This window comes from Pyrgilauda ruficollis, unplaced genomic scaffold (assembly GCF_017590135.1).
Source record: "Pyrgilauda ruficollis isolate IOZ18807 unplaced genomic scaffold, ASM1759013v1 scaffold1161, whole genome shotgun sequence".
In the NCBI taxonomy this organism is placed as follows: Eukaryota; Metazoa; Chordata; class Aves; order Passeriformes; family Passeridae; genus Pyrgilauda; species Pyrgilauda ruficollis.
Genome location: NW_024509889.1, coordinates 3922 through 10749, shown reverse-complemented (window position 1 = coordinate 10749; position 6828 = coordinate 3922). Strand labels below are relative to the sequence as shown.

The 6828-nt window shown below is 57.4% G+C and overlaps 1 long non-coding RNA gene across 1 annotated transcript; it reads right to left on the bottom strand.

The window, feature by feature from the left end:
* Positions 1-614: 614 nt before the first annotated feature.
* LOC121362053 lies at positions 615-6156 on the bottom strand. The gene is made up of 2 exons (XR_005956439.1): positions 6063-6156; positions 615-803 (listed from the first exon to the last, which is right to left on the bottom strand). It is a non-coding gene; the product is annotated as an uncharacterized LOC121362053 (long non-coding RNA).
* Positions 6157-6828: the final 672 nt, after the last annotated feature.

Sequence of the window (6828 nt, the reverse complement as noted above, 5' to 3'; positions counted from 1 at the left end):
GAAAAGTGAGGGGAAGAGAGGAAAAAGGGAGGAAAAGGAGGAAAGGGAAAAAGAAGGAAAAGAAGAAAAATTGGGGGAAAAATCAGGGAAAAAGAGGAGGAAAAAGGGAGAAAAATTGGGATAAGAGAGGGGGAAAAAGGAGGAAAAGAGGAAAAGGGAGAAGAGGAAAAGAGGAGAAAAATTAGGGAAAAAGAGGAAAAAAGGAGAAATATGAGGGGAAGAGAGAAAGCAGGGAGGAAAGGGAAAAGAAGAAAAATTGGGGGAAAAATCAGGGGAAAAGAAGAGGAAAAAAGGAGAAAAATTAAGGGAAAAGAGAGGGGGAAAAAGGAGGAAAAATAGGGAAAAAGGAGGAAAAAAATCAGGGAAAAAAGGCCCAAAACCCCAAAAAACCAGGGGGAAAAAACCTTGGTGCAAAGCCCATCCCCCCCTTTCCCCAAAAAACCCCCAATCCCCCATTTTCCATTTTCACTCCAAACATTCCGGCGGCGGCGGGGGCGGGGCTGGATATCAAAATTCCCATAAAAAATAGATCCTATATAATAATTTTCTCTCTTTTTTTTTTTTCGTGTCCATCTTTCCCGAGTTTTGGGGGTTGGTTTTTTTTTTGGGAATTCCCGACGTTCCGGGTTCTATTCCGTCAGCAGCTGCTGCAGGAGGCTCTTCCCTTGTCCCGGCGGCGGCGGCGGCGGCGGCGGAGCAGCGGGATTTTTGGGATTGGCCAACGGAGCCGGCGCGTTGAGGTAGGGATCTCCCACCAGATTCACCGTGCACTGCACGTCGGCGAACACCTGCACCTGCTGCACCTGGGCGGAATTCCCAAAAAAAAACCAAAAAGGGGAAAAAGAACAAAAAAAAGGGGATTTAGCGGATCCGGGGAAGGGGCGGGAGCGGGATCTGGGAACTACGTGAAGCTGGAAACTCACTAGAGAACTTCTCCTCTAGTCTGGAGCCACCCCAGAGAAGAACTCTTCGGTCTTCGCGTCCTACAAAAAGAAAAGCGCTGCGGCTCAGTCGGCTCCGGGGGGAAAAATAGTTCGGGAATGCGGAGGGAAAACGGCTCCCGGCGGAGCTGGGGCGGGGCTGGAGGCATCTCAGGGGGGTTGGGGAACGGGGTGGGTGGAGCTGTCCTGGAGTTCCGTGGATGGGGAGGCTCCTGGTGGCTCCCAGCTGCTCATCCGGGAAAAAAAGTTGGGATTTTGGTGGGAAAACGGCTCCTGATGGAGCTGAGATGGGGTTTGGAGGCATCTCCAGGGGTTTGGGGAACAGGGTGGAGGTGGAGCTGTCCTGGATTTTCATGGATTGAGAGGCTCCTGGTGGCTCCCAGCTGCTCATCCGGGAAAAAAAAAGTTGGGATTTTGGTGTAAAAACGGCTCCCTGGGATTATGGAGGAAAACGGCTCTGAACAGAGCTGGGGTGGGGCTGGAGACATCTCCAGGGGGTTGGGGAGTGGAATGGAGACGGAGCCATCCTGGATTTCCGTGGATGGGGAGGCTCCTGGTGGCTCCGGGCACTGATCCAAGGAAAAACTTGGGATTACGGTGGAAAAATGGCTCCAGAACGGAGCTGGGGCAGGGTTGGAGACATCTCAGGGGGTTGGGAACGGGGTGGGTGGAGCCATCCTGGAGTTTTGAAGACTGGGAGGTTCCTGGTGGATGACAGGCATCGATCCAGGGAAAAAAAATTGGGATTATGGCAAAAAAACAGCTCCCAACGGAGCTGGGATGGGGCTGGAGGCATCTCCAGGGGGTTGAGGAACGGGGTGGAGGAGGAGCCATCCCGGATTTTCATGGATGGGGAGGCTCCCAGCAGCTCTGGGCACTGATCCAGGAAAACATTTGGGATTGCGGTGGAAAAACGGCTCCAAATGGATCTGGGGTGGGGCTGGAGGCATCTCAGGGGGTTTGGGGAACGGGGTGGAGGAGGAGCCATCCCGGATTTCTGTGGATGGGAACGTTCCCAGCAGATGCCAGGTGCCGATCCAGTTAAAAAAATTGGGATTGCGGTGGGAAAACGGCTCTGAACGGAGCTGGGGTGGGGCTGGAGGCATCTCCGGGGGTTTGGGAACGGGGTGGAGGTGGAGCCGTTCCAGAGCTTGGAACACTGGGAGGCTCCTGGTGGCTCCAGGAGTTGATCTGGGAAAAACATCTGGGATTATGGAGGAAAAACGGCTCTGAAGGGAGCTGGGGTGGGGTTTGGAGAACCTTCAAGAGATTGGGTAAGGGTGGAGGTGGAGCCTCCTGGATTTCCATGGATGGAGAGGTTCCCAGAGCCTCCGGGCACTGATCCAAGAAAAAACTGGGATTACGGTGGAAAAACGGCTCCAGAAGGAGCTGGGGTGGGGTTTGGAGACATCTCAGGGGGTTTGAGGAATGGGGTGGGTGGAGCCGTTCCAGAGTTTTGGGAATTGGAGGTTCCTGCTGGCTCCAGGAGTTATCCGGGAAAAAAAATTGGGATTATGGCAGAAAAACAGCTCCCAGTGGAGCTGGAGACATCTCAGGGGGTTTGGGAATGGGGTGGGTGGAGCTGTCCTGGAGTTTTGAGGATTGGGAGGCTCCTGGTGGCTCCAGGAGCTGATCCAGAGAAAACATTTGGGATTACAGTGGAGAAACTGCTCCAGTGGAGCTGGGGTGGGGCTGGAGACATCTCCGGGGGTTTGGGAATGGGACTGGTCATGGGGTGGGTGGAGCCTCCTGGATTTTGGGATTCTGTATTCCGTGGATGGGGAGGCTCCTGGTGGCTCCCAGCTGCTGATCCAGGAAAAACATTTGGGATTCTAGTGGAGAAACTGCTCCAGTGGAGCTGGGGTGGGGCTGGAGACATCTCAGGGGGGTTGGGGAACGGGGTGGAGGTGGAGCCATCCCGGATTTCCAGTTCCCGGCGGCTGCGGCAGCAGGAGCGACGTTCCGGGGTTTTTGGATTTGGTGGCGCCGTGGTGGCTTCAACCCAAGGGTGTCACCCAATGGTGTCACCCAACACTGAGGTTACCTTGGTGGCTTCCACCCAGTGGTGTCACCCAGCATCAGTTGGACCTTGGTGGCTTCAACCCAAGGTTGTCACCCAGTGGTGTCACCCAACACCGGTGTGACATTGGTGGGTGGCTTCCACCCAGTGGTGTCACCCAACACTGATAGGACCTTGGTGGCTTCAACCCAAGGGTTGTCACCCAATGGTGTCACCCAACACTGATATGACCTTGGTGGCTTCAACCCAGTGGTGTCACCCAACACCAGTTGGACCTTGGTGGCTTCAAGCTCAAGAGGTGTCACCCGATGGTGTCACCCAACATTGGTGTGACCTTGGTGGCTCCAGCCCCAGGAGGTGACACTCACTGGGTGACACCAACGCTGGTGATACCTCGGTGTCACCCAACACTGGTGGCACCAAGGTGGCTTCAACCCCAAGAGGTGTCACCCAACGCTGGTGGGACCTTGGTGGCTTCAAGCCCAATGGCTGTCACCTGACACTGGTGGGACCTTGGTGACTTCAATCCAAGAGGTGTCACCCAGTGCTGGTGGGACCCTGGTGGCTCCAGCGCCAGGAGGTGTCACCCAATGGGTGTCACCAACACAGGTTGGACTCTGGTGGCTTCAACCACACGGGATGCCACCAACCTCGGTGTGACCATGGTGGCTTGAAGCCCAATGGGTGCCACCCACTGCTGGTGACACCACGGTGGCTCCAACCCCAGGAGGTGTCACCCAAGGGGTGTCACCAAGCATTGGTGGCACCATGGTGATGTCAAGCCCAAGAGGAGTCACCCCCTGGTGTCACCCAATGCTGGTGGCACCGTGGTGGCTCCAACCCCAGGAGCTGCCACCCAGTGGTGTCACCCAACCCTGGTGTGACCACGGTGGCTCCAACGCCGAGGGGTGTCACCCAATGGGCTTGAGGTAACCATGGTGCCACCAGTGCTGGGTGGCCCCCCTTGGGTGACACCTCTTGGGGTTGAAGCCACCAGGGTCACTCCAGCATTGGTGGCACCATGGTGGCTTCAACCCCAGGAGATGTCACCCACTGGGTGTCACCCAACACTGGGGGGACCTTGGTGGCTTCAACCCCAGGAGATGTCACCCACTGGGTGTCACCCAACGCTGGTGGGACCGTGGAGGCTCCACACCCAAGACGTGTCACCCAAGGGGTGCCACCCAACATTGGTTGCACCCTGGTGACCTCAACCCCAAGGGGTGTCACCCAACACTGGTGACAGCGTGTTGGCTTCAACCTCAAGAGCGTCACCCAGGGGGTGCCACCCAGCATTGGTGGCACCACGGTGATGTTAAGCCCAAGAGGTACCACCCACTGGTGTCACCCAGTGCTGGTGGCGCCGTGGTGGCTCCAAGCCCGGGAGCTGTCACCCAATGGTGTCACCCGACATTGGTGTGACCCTGGTGACCTCAACCCCTGGGGTGTCACCCACCACTGGTGGCACCATGATGGCTCCAAACTCAATGGGTGTCACCGTGGTGGCTCTAACCATAATGGGTGCTGCCCGATGGTGCCATGCAATGTTGGTGGCACCCTGGTGGCTCCACCTCCAGGAGGTGTCACCCAGTGGGTGTCACCCAGTGCTGGTGTGACCCTGGTGGCTCCAACCCCAATGGGTGTCACCCAGTGGGTGTCACCCAGCTCCAGCGTGACCATGGTGGCTTCAAGCCCAATGGATGCCACCCAACGCTGGTGACACCATGGTGACTTCAAACCCAAGGGTGTCACCCAATGCTGGTGTGACCTTGGTGATCTCAACCCCAACAGGTGTCACCCAATGGTGTCACCCAACGCTGGTGGCACCATGGTGACGTCAAACCCAAGGGTGTCACCCAATGGATGTCACCCAATGCTGGTGGCACCATGGTGACGTCAAACCCAAGGGTGTCACCCAAGGGGTGTCACCCAATGCTGGTGTGACCCTGGTGGCTTCAAGCCCAATGGTGTCACCCAACATTGGGGTGACCTTGTTCACCTCAACCCCAAGGGGTGTCGCCCAGTGGTGTCACCAATGCTGGTGGCACCATGGTGACTTCAAGCCCAAGAGGTGTCACCCCATGGGTGCCACCCAACACTGGTGTGACCTTGGTGATCTCAACCCCAACAGGTGTCACTCAATGGGTGTCACCCAACATTGGTGGCACCATGGTGACTTCAAGCCCAAGGGGTGTCACCCAGTGGGTGTCACCCAACACTGGTGTGACCCTGTTGACCTCAAGCCCAAGAGCTGTCACCCAATGGTGTCACCCAATGCTGGTGGCACCGTGGTGGCTCCAACCGCAGGAGGTGTCACCCCATGGGTGCCACCCAGCGCTGGTGTGACCCTGGTGCCTTCACCCCAACCGTGACCTCCTGGAAGAACCTTCCAACCCAAGCCAAGCCAAGCCAAGCCAAGCCATGGTGGCCTTCCGTAACCGCGGCTGCGGGACTGTCCCGGTTGTTTTCCTGGGAACGTCCCCGAGCCCTGGAGCTGCTGACCCAACGCTGGTGACACCATGGTGACTTCAAACCCAAGGGTGTCACCCAATGCTGGTGTGACCTTGGTGATCTCAACCCCAACAGATGTCACCCAATGGTATCACCCAACGCTGGTGGCACCATGGTGACGTCAAACCCAAGGGTGTCACCCAAGGGGTGTCACCCAATGCTGGTGGCACCATGGTGACGTCAAGCCCAAGAGCTGTCACCCAATGGTCTCACCCAATGCTGGTGGCACCATGGTGGCTCCAACCCCAGGAGGTGTCACCCAATGGGTGTCACCCAACGCTGGTGTGACCCTGTTGACCTCAAGCCCAAGAGCTGTCACCCAATGGTGTCACCCAATGCTTGTGGCACCGTGGTGGCTCCAACCGCATGAGGTGTCACCCCATGGGTGCCACCCAACGCTGGTGTGACCCTGGTGCCTTCACCCCAACCGTGACCTCCTGGAAGAACCTTCCAACCCAAGCCAAGCCAAGCCAAGCCATGGTGGCCTTCCGTAACCGCGGCTGCGGGACTGTCCCGGTTGTTTTCCTGGGAACGTCCCCGAGCCCTGGAGCTGCTGAGCTGTGGGATGAGTTTGAGGAGCACCAACTGACCTGGGCGCCGTCGGCCTCGGCCTTGAGCAGCTCGCCGGAGCCCAGCTGGTTGCAGTAGAGCCCTGGAGGCCTCAGCGCCGCGTCCGGGACCTGCCGGCGACAACGGCCGCGCTCAGCCGGAATGCCGGGACCTCGGAACGGCACAGAGCGCCGAGCGGTGGGGTTTGGGATGGATCTCGTGAGTGGTGGGGTTTGGGATGGAGATCCCGTGAGTGGTGGGGTTTGGGATGGAGATCCCGTGTTTGGTGGGATTTGGGATGGAGATCCCATGAGTGGTGGGGTTTGGGATGGAGATCTTGTGAGTGGTGGGATTTTGGGATGGAGATCTCGTGTTTGGTGGGGTTTGGGATGGAGATCCCATGTTTGGTGGGATTTGGGATGGAGATCCCGTGAGTGGTGGGGTTTGGGATGGAGATCCCGTGTTTGGTGGGGTTTGGGATGGAGATCCTGTGTTTGGTGGGATTTTGGGATGGATCTCGTGTTTGGTGGGATTTTGGGATGGATCTCGTGTTTGGTGGGATTTTGGGATGGATCTCGTGTTTGGTGGGATTTTGGGATGGGGATCCCCATGGATCAATGGGGGATCCCAACAGGGGGCTGGGATCTGCTCCAGATTTCTCCCATCTCCTTCCCACCCATTCCTGATCCTATTCCTGATGCCATTTCCAATTCCCAGGGATCCACAGCCCCATTCCCCATCCCATTCTTGATCCCATTCCTCATTCCCAGGATTCCACGGCCCCATTCCCGATCCCATTCCCCATCC